The 17,196-nt window shown below is 40.9% G+C and overlaps 1 long non-coding RNA gene across 1 annotated transcript; it reads left to right on the top strand.

Annotated features, from left to right (window-relative positions):
* LOC105853249 lies at window positions 1-4,888 on the top strand. Its single transcript, XR_001145113.1, has 3 exons — window positions 1-87; window positions 4,048-4,178; window positions 4,776-4,888. It is a non-coding gene; the product is annotated as an uncharacterized LOC105853249 (long non-coding RNA).
* The last annotated feature ends 12,308 nt before the right edge of the window (window positions 4,889-17,196 follow it).

Raw genomic sequence — 17,196 nt, 5'->3', positions numbered from 1 at the left:
AGGCACTTTGTATTCTGGTTACAAGTGTGGGCCTAGAAGTCAGAATGCCTTGAATCTAAGATCCTGTACTACCACTTAGAGCCTCGGGTAAGTTACTTAACCTTTCTGTGCTTCAGGCTCTTTACCTGTGAAGTGGAAATAACAATTGTATGCACGTTCTATAGTTATTGCTAGGTTTCAATGAAATAGCATACATTAAACACTCAGCGTTGTGCCTATCACATAATGAGGGGCTGAAGAATGTAGGTAAAAAAGCAATGACTTCATGTAAATGGTTGCTTGTAACATCATTATTCCAGTTCTTTCTATTTGAGAAAAAGATGTACTATCCCAGAGGACTATGCAAGGAATAAGAAGAACCTTGAATATCTCTATTATGTGTGTGTGTGTGTGTTGTGTAGAACTGGGGTGTGAGGGCGGTGAGAAGATTCACCAGAGACTGAGTGGGGAGCAGAACAGGCAGATCTACTGACATACACTGCTGAGGGGAGCAGCGGGTGAGACAGGGAAGGTCTGGGCACCATGTGGGTCAGCTCCCTGGCCTGGGATCCAACTCAGGCCATTGTTTCAGTGATAGCACTGAGCCTTAATGATCTCCCCCTCCCAAAGGTCCCCCCAACCAGGGAGGCCCAGAATATCTTTATTTTCTAAACTTGAAGTCAAATCCATCCATTGCTTGACGTTCACCATCAAATAGTCATCCACCTTAACCTTTCTACTTGGACCCTTTGCTAACTGACTACCCATGACAGCAGTTTCATCAATTTCACACACAGGACTAACAGTTTGCTGTTAATTCAGATTAAAAGTAAAACCCAGAATAATGGGTTTCTTGTATTGGAATGGTAAGGGTAGTGATAATTTCATTCCTTTTCATTTTATGTGTTACTAACAATTAACAATTCAGGAAGCAAACAAATAAACACAGGCAGACAAGAGAGACAAGCTGGGGGAATTGCCCTGGACCTTCAGTTAACTTAGGCCACTTAGTTTCACACTATGTGGCCTTGCATCTGAGGTAACTAGTTGTTGGTTGAAGTTTCAGATGGCAGCTTCATGCATGAATGAAAAAACAACCTTCTGGAAACCCTTGAAATTATCAATAAAATAATATGAGTTCCTAAAGTACAAAATTTTAATTTATGATTCTTTCCTATATAATTGTGTTGGGGCACAGAGCAAAATTCCCTCACCCCTCTGTTCTTTTGAAGCTGAACAAATAAATTAGCATCAAACTGATTAATAGGAGAAAAAGACCCAATTTGATAACATACATAAAGCGGGGGCAAACCCAGAATTTATATCCTATGCTAATATGACAGAACCCCTGCATTTAGCAACAAAAATACTTCCCTAAACTAAAAATTAGGAGTAAGTGAAATTAAACTCTAAACACCCTTTATCAATACTTTCACCTAACTTCTTAATTTTTATTAACCATGAACTAGCTCCAACTCTGTTCCTGGGTATTTAGAACGTGGATTGTGTTAGAGTTCTAATAAAAAATTCCTTGTGCTCCTCTGAGGTTAATAGTGTCAGAAGAAACAAAAAAGTCTGCTGATTGCTATGAAAACATCCTCCTGGGAAAGTCAAGCACCTTGACTCACACTCCTGCCCCCTCTTATATCGTTATAGCACACTGACCACTCTGGAGCTGGCTTCATTAGGGTCTAACCCACTTGCTGACTCTCTTGGTGGCCCTCTCATACAATAAACTCCTCTGGGCAAAGATAGTCTCATAATCCATAGTTTAGTTTTCTGGTCAAGAGTGAAAGGCCTTATACTAAGGGGTTTGGGTCATTGGGGAAAAAAAAAAAAGAGGACTTTCACATATGAGGTGAGGATGACTTTGTCTTTATCGCAATGGTAAAAAGATGAGTTTTTCAGATAGAGAGGAAAGTCATTGATAAACCTACCTTGATTGATAGTGCCCAAAATACATTCTTCTAGGTCATTCGAGGAAGCAGTAATCATGTCTTGGATTACATATAGTGTAAAACTATTAAGGACAAGACAAGAACTAAAAGGTGACCAGCACTGGGGCAAAGGCCTACTCTGGATATATTGAGAAAAACCTGTCTGACGCCCTTTAGGGACCTATCCCACAGTTTTATTGCAGCGATTGAATGGCAAATAAAAGTGGGGGTAATAAAATATTAGGCTCCCTTAAAAGCTAAAATATCAGCTTCTCCTATAGCCAAAAATTGCAACTAAAAACCTCAGAGTAAATGATCTTCTTTAAAGACAATTTTCTTTCTTTTGAAATTTATTTATGCACACAAGAACTGGGATACAGCCTAGAGATGTGGGGTTGTGGGGGCGAGAGGATTCACCAGAGACAGAGTGGGAGCAGAATAGGCAGGTCTACAGAAATACACTGCTGAGGGGAGCAGCTGGTGAGACAGGAGAGATCTGCTGCGCCATGTGGGTCAGCTCCCTGGCCAGGAATGGAACTCATGCTGCAGTGGTTGCAGACAGCCGCACAGTGCTACGCTTTAACCCACTGTGCCACTAGAGAGAGTCCAATTTTGCTTCTTCATTTATTTGCGCCTGACCCTCAGCTTTTGTGTCCTGGGAGAGGGAAGAGAGGTAGGCAATGCCTGAACATACAGAAAATCGGAATTAAACTTCCAAGACTGATGTCAAAAATATTAAGACATAAACATTTTTTCAGTGTGCACAACTGCAGCTCAATCTGAACTGAATTTTTAAAAATAAAAATCAAGGAAGATGTTGGGGGAAGAAAATGTGTCAGATTTTGAACTAGAAAAAGAGAACCATAGGAACTTGTCCAAAATGAAAAGTTGAGGCTTGAGCCTCTGGACACACCCTCTGCTGGTATGTGGCTGAGGGAAGTACACAACCTCTTATATCCCATTTCAGACTATCATCTAATTTAGGCTAATGGGCAAAGAGATACACCATCCTCTGTTGAACAGTTAGGGGTCAGAATGCCCTGCAGTACAGAGTGTTCTGTCCATAGCTTTTTAGTTGAAGTCTGTCTGAAGGAGACTGGTCTTGACTCTTAGTTCCATTAGATAGGATGGAAAGATGAAAATGGCTATCTTGGACAAGATGAGTAGCAACTGCATTATTTATGCCTCACTCTGGCTTGTTTTCAGGGTTTTAATGATTTGAACAGAAACAAAATCGATACTACAATTGACCAGTTTAATTCAGCTCTTGTTTGCTAGTCTGTTTTCACTGCATAGCTAGTAGCTAGGGGGCCAGACCTGGCCTGTCCATATGGTCATCTGGAAAGCTCTGAGAATAGATAAGACTTTGTCTATTCCCTAGCCCAGTCCTCAGGCCCAGAACAGATAAACAGGAGTCATTTTCAATTCATTTTTACATCTCTTTGGATGAACTCAGGAGCCAAGATGTTGAACCATGTTTAAACTGGTAGGTTTGGTCAAGAGTGCTCTTTGATCAAATGAGACATAGCATCTAGAGTCAACCCTGTTACATCACTGCATCATTTTTATAATTCCCTTTCACAACTTTGGTTCTTCCACTAACCTGTAAGGTCCTAGAAAGCAAGGTTTGTGAGAGGCAAGTCATTGTCATAACCATCAGACCTAGCACATGGTATGTACTTGAAACATTGTTGAACAAATGAACTAGATAATGTGAAATCACAGCATCCTCAGAATCCAGTTAGCCCAGGAGTCCATAATCATGTACTCCAGAGCCTTTAGAGGAAGCTAGAATTATTTACAAATTGACTACAAAAGTATATAGCCCAGAGGAAGTAAGGAGGACAGGAAAAAGCAATGGAGGTGAAGCATATTTTCCCATCTGGGGGATGGTGATGGAGAGAAGGGAAAAGAATGAGAAAGGCTAATTCTGGGCCCCCAGCAAGATGCACTACAGAAATAGACCACTTGGGTTTTTTTAAATGTCAAATTGAATTAAACCGATGTAAACTGAGTTGCTGGAATTCGGCCCACTAAAGCAGCATCCTGAAAAGTTCAAAATCAAGTAAAATTCTCCTTTCATTTTCCCTCATCATTATTAAATTTCTTTCTTTCTTTTTTCTTTCTTTAGTCTCCTCACCAGCCTGGGATCCTGCAGCCCTGAGAAGCAACACTCTAGAAAACAGAGACCCAATTTACTGAGTCTTATTCCTCAAGAGTTCCTGATAACTTCAAAGAATTATCCACGAGCTGGGTATTTTGGTGAGAGCCTTAGAATCTTGGAATCAGAAGCTCCAGTAGGAAGCTTACAAGGTCCCTGGAGTAAGATGGTGATTGAGACCTGAGAAAATGAATAAGGGTCCAGTTGCAGGATACTGTCCTGGCTTTAAAAGTCACACAGAACACATAGCACAGAGAAACATTCCACAGAGCATTCCACAGTTCTGTAGTTTAGTAAAACAGACCAGGATAGAGTGCGGTTTGATACAGTTTTTAAATATATATTTGTATGTGTGTGTGTGTGTGTGTGTGTGTGTGTGTACTGAGAGAGAGAAACAGTAAGATTTGTATACCCATAGTGGTTATTTCTACAATGTGCTATTCCAGAACTTAATTTTCTTTTAGAATCTTTAATATTTTCCAAAATGTCCCTCATGAAATAAACACATAAATACATTTACTGTTGTTTACTGTTCTGAACCTAAGTATACTTCTAATGGACTCATTGCACAAAAATACAGGACAAAAATACGAGGTTAATTATAACAAGTGTGATGTGTGGGATGTTTTTGTGAGTGCCCTGTGCTTTTAAGCTCATCACAACAACAAATAAGAACCTTTATTCTCTTTTGAAAATAGGTGTTGAAAAGAGGCCACCTGCTGAAAGCGACTGTGAACCACCAGGGGCCTTCCAGCATCAGCAGGACCGCAGCACAGTGCGTGGGTGCTGGGAGGTCAGACACCCGGTGCCTAGCTTCCAGGAAGCCCAGGTTCTTGGAGGGACTCAGTGTGATGGGCAATGTGCCTCTTCTCCAAGCAACCATTAATGGGCATGTCTGGTTCCTCAACCAGGTCCTTCAGATCTAAGCTGCCTCCCTCCCCCCACACTCCTCTTTAATGGTGCATTCAACATCTCTTTTCCCTTCTATTCAATCAGGGCTGGAAGAGGACTCTGTCAGCTGATCCAATTCTATTGAGATTGAATACCGTAACCTTTGCAACAAGATGAGGCTGCTCTATGTCTCTCTCTCTTCCTCTTTAGACAAATCCAATTAACCCTGATCCCTCTACATTTCTGACAAAGGTGGGGAGCAGGGGCAACCAATTGTTTAGGTCAGGAGGGAAGCACCTTATTAAGCTACTGTGAGGACACTGAAGATGATTTTTGTCTAGGGACAGAGGGACATGTGACTATTATTCAATATGCAGTATTCTATTATTAATTCTTTCATCTATTCAGAAAATGCTATTTATTGAAAATGACCTGGGAGAGGTCATTTATTGAAAAGACCACTTTACTAAACACTGAGGATGAAAAGAGAAACTTGACGCAATCCTCACCTTCCCTTCCAGAGGAGGAGACTTAGTATGAGGCAGTGTTGTAAGACTGAGAGAGGTGCCTGGCTCCCTGGCCACCTTGCTGTCTCTCACATTGGCTGAGTCAGTACAAGCTCCCCTGTGAGTGGGGAAGGGGCTCTAACAGCAGACAAACCTGGAAGGAAGCAACCCAGGATGCGGGAGCATCCGAGGCCAAGGCTCTGAAGCACATGTCATCAGGACACTTACAAGGCCAGCATGTAATGCACCGATGGGTACAGGCCTTGCTTGCAGCCCTCAATGAGGAAGAAAGTGCAGGCACAGCCTGTAACCAAATATTTTACTGTTAGTCACCACTAACACACACTGAATAGGAAAGAAAATGAAGGTGGTTCCTTCCTTTGGGCCTGTGCCAGCTCATTAAAACACTCCCAGGAGACCCTCTAGTCTACACCTTGAGTTAGCAAGGGCCTGCTGAGGACTCATCTCTGCTCCTGGGGCTCCCTCTCTGCCTCCTCTTCTCCTGCCCCATTTCTTTAGGTCATTTAAACCCTTTCTTTCGCCCTAAAACGCTATTTTATTTTCATCCATTTGGCTGTGAAGGGCTATGGAATCTCCAGGATAGATGCCCAGTCACAGCCAGGGTGTCAGGGAGAGTTCTAGACCAGTGCTACCTCACGGGGTCATAATGGTGGTCTATATGTAGTCTGGGTACATAGGAGGCTGTACCATCTAGGTTTGTGTAAGGACACTCTATATATTATACAATGACAGAATCTCCCAAGACACATTTCTCAGACCATTCCCCCACCACTAAGCAATACATGACGCATGACTGTATAGATAACATGGTTGTAAATGAATAAACACTCACAGCACTGGGGTGGATAGAACCAGTAATTAGAGTGAAGCAAAAGGGCAAAGGACAAAAAATCATTTCTAGCCAGAAGACAGGTGGATTTGTTACTTTTTTTTTTTTTTTTACATATATGGCTAACATGCTTCCTTTTGGTTTTGTTACTGTTTTTATTGTTTATATTGAGATGTAATTGCCATTGCACAAAATTTGCCATTTTAAACTGTACAGTTCAGTGGTTTTTTGGTATAGTCACAATGTTTGCAACTACCGTCACCCTCAAGAGAGAACCCATACCCTTCCCGCTCCCAGTAGTAATTCCCCATTCATATAAATGGTGGAGTCACATGACATGTGTCTTCTGCAACTGGCTTCTTTCCTTTAACTAATGCATATGACAATGCCTGGTTCAGAGGGCAGGCATTTAATATTCAGCAAAGTTCCTCCCATTCCCATTCTTGATATATAAGCCTCTCCTAGAACTTTGGAGAACATCCCTAAAAACAGATGGTGAGTTCCTTCCAAGTCCATACAATTTGGGAAATCTTTGTGTTAAAAGAGTCCATAGGCCATATCCTCAGGCACTCCCCAAAGGTGCCCTGACTTCGGTCTACAAGGGCCCTTCCTTTCTCTGTCCCCAAGGGTACTCACTGAGTGTGATCCCCTTACACAGTTAAATGTGTGGGTCTCTGAGTCTCCCCTATGTTTATAACATCAGAGTGAAATCTTCTGAGGAAGTTAGTAGGATTTGTCCTAGGCACCCTTAATATACAGCTGTTGTGGAATTTGTACTTATGGTTAAATAAAAAAGCAGCTTAACAATTCCTATAATGGCCAGCTTGTTTCCAGGAACTCTAGTGTTTTGTTTTTAAAATGAGTTTGACTTTTTTTTTTTTTTTTACACATGATAGCCTACTGCTAAGATGAAATGCCTAATTCATGACTATTTTTCATATTTCTGGGAACTTAGAATAATCCAAAGAATTCTATTTCAGGATGCTTTTGATATAGACACTATTATTTTTTCTAAGAGTTCAAAGAAACATTAGAAATCATTCCACCATTTGAAAGATGAGGAAATTGAGATCCAGGCTCCTCTGTTATGGCCCAGATGTGTCAGAGTGAAGATCCAGATGTTTTTCCCTTTAACATTCTTCGTCCTTAGTCTCATGCTCCCAGGATAATGCATATATGGACGTTACTTGCGTTATTTAATGGCAGGAGAAATACTGATTAGTGCTTGCTCCACTTATCATGCCAGCTGTCACTGATAAGGAGAGTATAACTGCATTTTAGAGAGAAATGTGGCCATTTTGCACCCATCTCTAGGCGACTGTGACCCTGGCTGACAAACAGGGATTGATGCATGCTGGAGAGTGGTGGTTTAACTCAGTCATTATCAAATAAACACAATGCTGACCTGGCTTGGACACACTAAGTGGGTTTTCTGGTCTCTGCTTGGCAACTGCCAGCTCTTTAAATTGTGCCCATGATGATAGCTCTATCAGATTACCACCCAGCAATCAACTTCTCTTTTCATTATCTCCTTCCTGCATTCTCTGTCCTAGTCCAAACTTGGCTAAGGAAATTGAAGAGACCGAGAATGTCTGGAGTCATCGAGGTTGTCCTGTGCTGCTGTTTGCCAAGTGCTTGTTTGATTGGCTGAGTCCCAGGAAGGCTGCGGGTAGCCTGTGTACTGCCAGGCACATAAAATGCCTCATATCTAGTCCTGTGCTTTGAAGCGAAACATGATCAAAGTCTGTCACACTCCCCCGCTGTCTGCGGACAGTCCCCACGTCTGCCAGGATGGAGCACCTCTCATCTAAGGACAAGTCTGATAGGCCAAGCTGCATGGACTCAGAAGGTTTAATTGACCCTTCCAAGGTAATATTTTCCCCCACTTTGGTCATTACTTTCTGTGCAGTTGTAGGTTCAGGACTTAAATATCCCTCTTTTCGGTTTAAGAGTATGATATTGACTTCTGAGTCTGTGCTATTCAGGATTCTTAGGGCTTTGCCTGCTATGTAGTTTGTTAAGTATTTTTTCATTGTCACCAAAAGAGCTGTATTTATCCAAATAACTGTTATTTACCCCCGCTAGTAAACTTTCTGAAGGCAACTCTATCAATATTATCAATTATTTTATATACTGATAAAATAATTATAGATTATTTTATGTTGCCAGAATAACAGCATTTTAAAAGCTATTAATGGCGGCCTCCCTGGTGGTGCAACAGTTAATCTCAGCATTATCACACCATCGTCTGAGTTTGATCCCTAGCCTGGGACTAAAGCAAATGTGGCACAGCAGGCCTCTCCGGACCCACCCGCTGCTCCCCTCAGCAGTGTATTTCAGTACATCTACCTGTTCTGCTCCTCACTCTGGCCCTGGTGAATCCTCCTACCCTCCACACCTCTGGCTTGCACCCCAGTTCTTCTATGCTAAAGTAAAAATTATAAAATAGCACAGCAGTAAAAGAATTTAAAAAAAAAGCTATTAAAACCTTGAGTATTGCTACTTCATAAGGATACCTTGATTCATCAGCAATGTACTAACTCTCTTCTATAGTAAGTAATTTTGTTTCTACTGCACCTTTTCCTTTATGACCTCACCCTCCCTCACATGGCATTAGCAATCACATTGCTTCACTGCCTGTGGGTGAGGAATGAGCCCAGACCAGCCATTTGGAGTTCCATAGCCCCTTGACAACAGAGATGAGTATATTATTGGACCATTGAGTATTTGCTCTCAGGCTTGCAAAACTCATTAGTAAAGAGACACACTTTTATCTGTATCATCTTTTTTTTTTTTAAAAAAAAAGATTTATTTATTTATATTATAGAATTGGGGTACAAGCCAGAGGTATGGTGGGTGAGAGAATTCACCAGAGACAGAGTGGGGAGCAGGACAGGCAGATTGACAAAGTACACTGCTGAGGGTAGCAGCGGGCAGGCCAGGAGACGTCTGCCATGCCATGTGGGTCAGCTCCATGGCTGGGGATCAAACTTATGCTGCAGTGGCTTCAGAGAGCTTCATAACGCAGTGCTTTAACACATTGTGCCTCCAGGGAGAGCTCTCTCTGTATCATCTTTTTAATGAAAACTATATAAATCCAGTGCTGCACTTCAGAGACTGATCAATTTGAGAGTCTCTCCTGAGAATGAAACCATGAACTCAGTTCTTAAGCCAACTTCAAGATAATCTGCTGGAAATAGCTCTGAGAAAGCTTCTTTAAGTAAAGGAGACAGATATGGTCCCTTCCATTTCGCCTCCCTCCACACTTAAATGCATATGACGATTGCAAGCAGCCATCTTGAGACCATGAAGGAAAGACAAAGAAAATCACAAAAAGTCAGTACTGACATCGTCAAGCCTTCCAGACAACCAACAATTATCTTCCTTTAGCCAAAGGCTGGCAAAGTGTAGTCCCCAGGCCAGATTTGAGTTTGCATGTGTCAGTGGGTGCTGCTTGAGCAGGCTGGCACCATAAGTAGTAGAGAACCCAGTTTGGGCCTCCTACTTTGCTCCTACTTTCTCCCTTTGGTCCCAATACTTGGCTCTCAGGCAGGCGAGCAGTTAAGCATTGTTGAACAGAGCCCAACTGTTCACCACTAGAACACTGGGGACTCCATTGTTGGCAGCTGATAGAGTGGTAGATACTTAGTGTGAGGGTTGATGAGTACACAAGACACTCTGCCTTTACCAGCTGTATAAGTTGATACACTGGACTTCCAAGAATAGAATGCATAGGGCTCTCTGGATGCCACTGGGCAGTGGGCGGCATTGCCGTGGAGGGTGCCATCTTAACTACCTACCTAGTCAGGCTCTCTCCCTTGGACCTGCAAGTCCTTTCAAGGATTTTTGCAGCAAACAGCATGTACAAAACATGCTACCACCCAGACCTCCTACCTTAAGTCAATGGGGCAGGACAGAAATATTCTTTCCTCTTACTTATATGCCTCCAGACTACTATTGTCTCTGGTCCAAAAAGTCTCAAATGTTAACTATCTAATCTTTTATAGAAAAAACTTGTTTTCTTGTCCTTGTTCTAGGCAATACCTGTTAAAGCATGGGGAAAATCAAACCCCTCCCCACTTTTATGAAAGATACTGTTATCAAGTTACCTGCTATTTATAACTAACACATTCCCAAACACTACTAGTAAGTAGGGCTTCACTAGTTGAAGATATTTCAAGGAGAATGTTTTTGGGACAGAGGATAATAGACTCAGGACTAGAGAAGAAGGAGCTATTAAGTCACATGTGAAGAAAATAAGACCCCTGGTGTGGTCTGAGAGCAAGGTTAGTAGGTGAAAACAATTGAAGACAACCTTGAAAATTGTATGTCGTAGCCCATTCGTGGGTTCCTGAAATCAACTGGCTGCTTCAGTTTTGTGTAATTGGTTTTGTTTTCCTGCAAATGCTGATGACGCCTTTAGTCAGTGGGCCAAACTGAAAACAAATTCCTTCAACCAGGGGATGACTAAACAAACTGTCACGTGTCTACATCACAGAGTACTAATCATCAGGGAACAGGAACACACCATCCCTATAGGCCACAGCCTAAATGGACCCCATGGGTATTAGGCTAAGTGAAAAAAAGACAATCTCAAAAGGTTACACACTGAGTGGTTCTTCTATATAGTGTTTTTGAATTCACAAAATTATCAACATGGAGAAGAGATTAGTAGATGCCAAGGATTAGGGTGGGGAAGAGCAAGAGGGGGCTGCGGCCTGAAAGTAGCTGCACAAGGAGTCCCCAGTGAGGAACTGTTGTGTGTCTTGACTGTGGATCATCTGATCGCCATGATAAACTGTTTAGAACAAAGGGCACACCCACAAATGAGGGCACACAAAAACTGGTGAAATTTGAAGAAAGCAGGTGGACTGTTTCATGTCCATTTCCTGGTTGTGATAAGGCACTGTAGTTATGCAAGATGCTAGTATTGAGAGAAACTGGGTAAAGGGTGAAAGAGATCCCTCTGCCTTACTTACAGGTGGATTCCTACCAGTATCTCAAAATAAAAATTTGAAAATATTTTAAGCAGAAGGTACTAGCTTGAAATTGATCAGGCTTTGGGAAAAGGATACCAGATGTTAAAGAACAGTTCACTCATAACAAAGGTGAGGAGTGTTGTGAATTTGCTATCCAAATCATTTCAACTGGAACCGACACGAATGCAAACTTCCTGCATGTTCAATTAATTCTGTTTCAAGTATTTGAGGACTTGTTTTTTTTTTTATTTTTTTATTTCAGGCAACTTCACAGAACACCTTCAGGTTTCCCCTGAATTACCTTATAAAATGAACTCTTTGGGAAAACTGTGAAACTACCAGTTCACTAATTTAGATTGGATATATTAGCTTTATTTCCTGTTCATGTACGTAAAAGACAAAAAAAAAAAAGAGATTTTTCTAAAAGACACCAGAAGGCTGACTTTTGGAAATAAAAACAAAGGCAAAACTTCAATGAGTTTCTTTTTTTTTTCTTTAAAGATTTATTTATTTATGCATACAGAAGTGAGGTGCAGGCCAGAGGTGCAGGGGCGGTGAGAGGATTCACCAGAGACAGAGTGGGGAGCAGAACAGGCCACTGACGAAGTACACTGCTGAGGAGAGCAGCAAGCAGCGCCATGTGGGTCACCTCCAGGGCGGGGATTAAACTCATGCTGAAGTGGCTTTAGCTTCTCAGTGCTGTGCTTTAACCAGCTGCACCACAGGGAGGGCCTCTCTTATTAAAGTTTTTGTGATGATTGAATGTAAAAGTTTGAAATGTTGGCACTAATGCATCATTTTAAGTACCTTCTTACCTGAAGAAGCTGAAGTTTTTTTTTTTTCTACTTTAGTGACCAAAAATACTGACTGTAGAAATTATCCATAGGGAATTTTTTTTTTAATTATGGTGTTTCTTATTTGTTGTTATATGACTTTCCTACAAAATTCCAAAATTTCTAATTTTCTAGAGCAAGATTAATTATAAAGTAATGATGTTAGATGATGTTAAATATCAGCTCAAATTACCAAATTAAGAAAATGGAGAAAATGCTTATGTCTAAATAGGTATCTTCATAATTACTATTTTAAATATAAAAGAATTCAGGAAAGACATATCAGTATATAAAATGTTGTCTTTGCTTGATGAAGATGCTATGTTTCATTTGATGTGCTTTACAAAAGTGCTTCATTTTCATTTGATAATTGTAAAAATTCCCAAGTCACTTGTTTGCTTTCACTTGGGATTATTGTATACATGTTTACTTTACTGCCTTCAAAAACTTTTTGTTTCAAATTAATTTCTCTATCCATGTCAAAAGTATGACTGTCCATTTGGTAACTCCCTTAAAAGCCTTCAGAGAGCGGCAGATGGACGGTGGGGCAGATGCCTGTGAGATGAGAGGAAGCCTCTTGCTTTGAAACTAGGCCCTCCGGGAGAGATCCCTAGAGATGACTTCTCTCTGTATTCCTTTTATCCAGAATTGTTTAGAGGGTCCCAAGGAGCAGATATTCAGCACCTGAGCTTCTTGATAGGACTTTGGGGGACTAAGAGAAGTCGATTAGAATCCTCCCTTGCTCGTCGTCATCTATTTCTAAGCCTTCAGGGCTCACAGAGCCCTGTAAAGTCCTAAAAACGTCCTGTCTAGGGTGGCAGGATACCTAGGCTCTAGATACAGGGCCTATAAGAAAAATCCTGGTCATGGATGTTTTATGGCATAGAACATCTTGAACCCCCTCTAATCACAGCAACTGCAAATCACAATAGCCTCTCTCTTCTTGTGAGGAGAGAGAGATTTGGGCTGCAACCAGAATCCTAAAAAAGAATGGTAGAAAAGATCTTGTATATTTATAGCAGGGCTAAGTATTGTTTTGAAAATATTCAGTTCAGTTTTATGTGTTGAGTCACAAGTACATGGCATATACTATATATATTATAAAATAAATATTTTTACATTGTGGGCCAACATATGTATGTAAGTATACACACACACACACACACACACAAACTAACAAAGTTTTACAAAACAATTTATTCTAACTATGTACAATTTACTTTCATTTATAAATTGTACAGAATATATATAATGATTACATATTTTATTTATATATTTTTTTAGCGTGGGTGATGATAGAAAGTGAAAAGTTTAAAGGACACTGAAATGAAAGATAGTGAAAAGAAGAGTATGGGTAGATTGTGAATGTCAGTCTGCAGAATACTGGCTGACAGCTGCCTTCCCCCAGGTGTTCTGGGAGGACCAGACTGAGGAGCTAGGAGGCCACAGGTAGGTAGTCCCTTAGGCAGGTACTGGTACATGGGCAGGAGGGAGTGTGTTGGTCGGGATTCTTTCAACACAAGTAGAGATCTTCAACTCAAATCTTGATAATAAAGAGTTTCTTTTGGCAGCACAGGTAGGAAAAATATAGAATGAGAGAACTAAAGGGTATGAGTTTTGGTGACAGTGTGGGACTTGAATGTTATGTCTCTCCCTAATTCCTTCTTGCACTGAAGTTGTCAGCTTCTGACAGTCTGGGGTTTACTTGCTCCCTAAGTTTGGCCAGCTTTCTGAACTTTGTCAGGTGTCAGAAAAATTTCACCAGGAGCCTATACCCATCATGTGCTCAATTGTTCTGAACCTTTTATAAGGTTTCAGTTAGAATGGTTTTCACTGAGGTCCCTAAAATTCCACTTAAAACTGATTTAAATAATTAGGTAGGATAATATGATATCTTCCTTTTAAGAAATTCTGAAGCAGGTTACTGATGGTTTAGATAGTGATTAAGTGATATCAGGAGCACAGGTGGATTTCTCACCTATTCTCTTAACTTTTCCTTCAGGGGCAATCTGGCTACTGATTTACCAAGAATCATCTCATCACATAACAAGATCTGGCAGAAGAAAACCTCAGTCTTTGAAGTACGTCAGTATTTAGGATGAGAGGGTCACCGTAACATGTCTACCACAGACACCCTGTGGTAGCCAAGGTTCAGTTACCAGAAGTGGGGGGTGGAAAAGCTTTCTGGGAAGTTAAAAATATAGCTCCTTTAGTTCTCATAAAAATGAAAGAGACATTCTGAAAATGGAGTTTCTGAGATTTGGCAACTATTGAGGATGGTACAGGAAATGGGAGAAAGATGACTCCATTTTAGAACCAGTGACTGGAAAGAGGACAATTCTATTTCAGAATCTGGGACTTAAGTAGGATGAGAGAGAAGGAGGAATATGAAGAGATACATGTAAAGCTCACATGGAGTATTCGCATGGAGCTAGTGTCTGGAGCTCAGAACACTCTTAAGACATAGAGTTGTATGTCATCAATATGAAAGTAGAGGACATTTATAGATAGCTGTGGGAATTGATGGAGTTTGGTTATGTGCAATACATATGTCCATATAGTTCTCTGATAAAAGCCCTTCATTTCCTTTCAAAATCCTCAAACTTGCAAGATGCTTCCAGGCTTAATTCTTGTTTACCTCTCTAGGTCTTTAACAGACTTTCTTCTTAGAACTTTTACACTCCTCACACATCTCCTATGCTTTCATTTCCTGAGTCCTTGCTTTCTGTTTTCCCACTGCATGAAACACTCTTCCTTCATTCTTTCCATAATTCCCTGGCTCTACATCCTTTGAATCTTTGCGTAAATTATATCTCCTGGAAAGAGGTACCTTGTTTCCTGAGACAATTTAGGTGTCCCTCTTTGTATTTCTAGAGCACGCTGTACAAACCCTTTCTGCATTTCAAATGTACCATATTGCCAGGACCTTGTCTTCACTTTCTTATTAGTTAACACATTTCTTAAAGGCAGAGACAGGGTCTAGCCCACAATGTAATCATTACTTGCCAGTATACAGAAGCATTTGTTGAATGAATGAGGAGACATGTTAACACATTTCCTTCTTAATTAAAATTCATTTGCTTAAGATATCAGAAAACTTAATTCAATAAGAGATTTATGAGCCTTCCTGGTGGTGCCATGTGTTAAGTCTCAGAACTATGAAACAATCTGTAGCCACTGCAGCACAAGTTTGATCCAGACAGGGAGCTGACCTACATGGCACAGCAGACCTCTCGAGTCTGGCCCACGGATTCCCCTCAGCAGTGGATTTCAGTTAATCTGCCTGTTCTGCTTTCTGCTTCCCACTCTGTCTCTGATGAGTCCTCTCACCCTTCTGCACTTCTGGCCTACACCCCAGCTCTTGTATGCATAAATACATCTTCAAAAACAAACATAAAACAAAAAGGATTTATACTTAAGCAAAAGGGGAATTGAATGGCTCATGTCAGAAAATTTCTACTAAGCAATGCCTATAATTCAGGGGGCTACAATAAAGATCTTGCAAAAGAACTATATATTTAATATCTACCATGTGACAGGAACTTTTAAAATAATATTTAATCCTCACAGTAACCCCAATATACAAGTTTTTAAATTCCTAGTTAACAGTTTATGAGTAAACCGTGTAGCTGGAGCAGGGGGTCTTGGTCTCGGGAGATTTATGTCATGAAACATTCAGCAAGATTTCAAACCCAGCCAGAGGGCTGGATGAGTGGGCACTAAGATGAAGACTAGGCCTTTGGAAATAGGAAGTCCTGACTGATCTTCATGTCTATTTCAGAAAAGCTGAGGGTCACGGGATTGAGTAACTCATAGGTGCCTGCTCTTCAGGAAATTTGTCAATCAAAAGGAGAAATGTGGAACCATATTTAATGTTTAATGTTTACAAGTGTTTCCCTAACTACAAAATGGGCTGTCTAAAGCAAGGATCCTATTTCAGTTTTGGAGAAGGCCTTTCCTGTGGTGGCCATCACTCAGTTTTAGTTAAAGTAATATGTAAATGATTGATTGCATGAATGGAAGGAGGAAAAGCTGTATCTCAGGAGGAAAGGAAAACAAAGAAAGAAATGTCAAGACAGGTTAGCTTCAAAATGGTTATTTATTTTTATAAGATTTATTTATTCATACAGAACTGGGATACAGGCCAGAAATGCGGAGGATGAGAGGATTCACCAGAGACAGAGTGGAGAGCAGAACAGGCAGATCGCCGAAGTACACTGCTGAGGGGAGCAGTGGGTGGGTCAGGAGAGGTCTGCTGCCCCATGTGGATCTCCTCCTGGGCAGGCAAGTCATTTTTTTAATGATTTCTTTTGTTAATAAAATTAGTAATGGCGACTTATTCTGGGGTCCATAGATTCACAGAAGTAGTACGCAAAATTGTGTTTGTGTATAAATCTGTATTTCATGTTTTCACGTTCTTTGTCACAAAGCAGGTCCACAAAGGGATTTTTTTTAATATTTATTTATTTATGCATATAGAACTGGGGTACAGGCCAGAGGTGCAGGGGCAGTGAGAGAATTTATCAAAGACAGAGTGGGGAAGAACAGAACAGGCCGACTGACAAAGTACAATGCTGAGGGGAGCAGTGGGCGGGTCAGGAGAAGACTGCGTGCCATGTGGATCACCTCCGGGGCTGGGATAGAACTCATGCTGAAGTGGCTTTAGCTTCTTAGTGCAGTGCTTTAACCTGCTGTGCCACCAGGGAGGGCCTCAAAATGTTTCTAGGGCAAGTACAAAAGAGTGACAAAGATAGAAAAAGTTAATGAATGAAGTAAAATCCCTGAGGAAGTTCAAATTCTGTTCTGTGGAGAATAAGACTTAGATAAAGGTTTCAAATTTTCATCACCCAAAACAAGAGAAAAGGTGGAAAGATGTGGCTGTGCTCTTTGGAAGGACTACAGTGGAGCGGAGGAAAATGAAGTATTTTTATCTACTGCTTTCAGTCGTAACTGAAAATTTCCTTATATCTATATATACAGTTTTTTTTTTTAAAGATTTATTTATTTGTACATACAGAACTGGGGTACAGGCCAGAGGCTCAGGGGCGGTGAGAGGCTTC

Source organism: Condylura cristata, unplaced genomic scaffold (assembly GCF_000260355.1).
Source record: "Condylura cristata isolate star-nosed mole 26May11 unplaced genomic scaffold, ConCri1.0 scaffold00001, whole genome shotgun sequence".
NCBI lineage: Eukaryota > Metazoa > Chordata > Mammalia > Eulipotyphla > Talpidae > Condylura > Condylura cristata.
Note: the sequence above shows the minus strand (reverse complement) of the source record. Positions and strands in the feature narration are given on the sequence as shown.